Genomic DNA, 1541 nt, shown 5'->3' with positions numbered 1-1541 from the left:
TCTCGCCAAGTTGCCCAGGCATGTCTCGAACCTGCAAGCTCAGGCAATCCACTCACCTGAGCCTCCCAAAGGCGCGGGATTACAGGCTGAGCCACCGAGCCCAGCTTGGTGGCCTAATTTTAGATGTAGAACACATGCTAAGGATATGTTCCAAAGCAAGGCCTACCTGCCTGTGACGCATCCTGATAAATCTGTCAAGGTTGGTCATGGACAGGAATCAAAGACTATAGGACACTTTAGATCCCTCCAAATGGGTTTCATACAAATACCTTTTGCAATTAATTACAACTGATTTTTTTCTTTCATTTTTTATTTTAAAGATGTGGGGTGCAACTCAGGGTTAGGTACATAAGTGGTCATCGTACAGGTAGTGTGGGTACCCTTATTGATGTTATGTGCTCCCCCCAGCAGTGTCCCACTACTGCCAATCCCTTTCTTATAACTGTTTTTTAATAGTTTCTTATAAACTGTATTTATGCCTAGGATGAACTAAAGTTTTTCCTCACCCAAGGCTATGCCATATGGGGTGGGGGATAAAGAGGGTGGTGGGAATGGTTTGGTTTTGTTTACCTGCCCTAGAAATTTCCATTTATCTCTCTAACAAAAGAGATGCTTGTTTTACTAGTACTGCTCTTAAGTTCTATCTAGAAGCTTCAATGTCCCTCATCTACTGTTCTCAAGATGAACAGAGAGAACTGATGCTAATTTAAAACTGAAATTTAAAGATCTCAGAATCTCTCGAATCCCAAAGTGTTGCCATTAGGTTTCATGTTTCTAAGATCAACCCCACCCCGGGCTCGGTGGCTCAGCCTGTAATCCTGCGCTTTGGGAGGCTGAGGTGAGTGGATTGCCTGAGTTCGAGACCCGCCTGGGCAACTTGGTGAGACCTCATCTCTACAATAAATCAAAAATGAGCGGGGCGTGGTAGCGCGCGCCTATAGTTCCAGCAACTTGGAAGGCTGAGGTGGAAGGATCGTGGAGCCCAGCAGGTCGAGGCTGCGGTGGCCAGGAGCGGCCACTGCACTCCAGTCTGGGTGACAGAGTGAGACTCCAATTAAAAAAGAAAAGAAAAAGAAAAAAAGATCAACCCTTTCTGGGACCCACACATTATTTCCTTTTCCTGCAAGGGTGAAACTTTCTTAGAGAAACAGGTGGTTGGACCTCATGGTCTACCCAGGATTCTGACCCTGCCTCTCACCTATATCCCCCCTTGGGGGGAGGGACGGAGCTGCAACAGAGCTCTCTCCTTTACCCCACCTCGTTTACCAGTGCCAGGTATGAATTGCATGTTTAATGCACCCAGAATCCTTCTGCAATTTAGTTCTTTCGGCATAAGTCATACTCCCACTGCTCCCCCATGCATGCTCGCGATTGTGCAGACTGTCACTCTAGGCAAAGTTTGCCGAGAGGAGCCTCTGCCTCTGTCCCCCCACCCAGCATCCAGAGTGGGCAGGACTCACCGTTGCTGGGAAACGCCCGCTGTAATCCCCTTGACCCTGCAGTGTGCTGACCTTTGGGGAAAAGCCCCTTGTCGGACTATT

Source organism: Carlito syrichta, unplaced genomic scaffold, assembly GCF_000164805.1.
Source record: "Carlito syrichta isolate Samal-C Ts95f unplaced genomic scaffold, Tarsius_syrichta-2.0.1 Scaffold315490, whole genome shotgun sequence".
NCBI classification, from domain to species: Eukaryota; Metazoa; Chordata; class Mammalia; order Primates; family Tarsiidae; genus Carlito; species Carlito syrichta.
Note: the sequence above shows the minus strand (reverse complement) of the source record.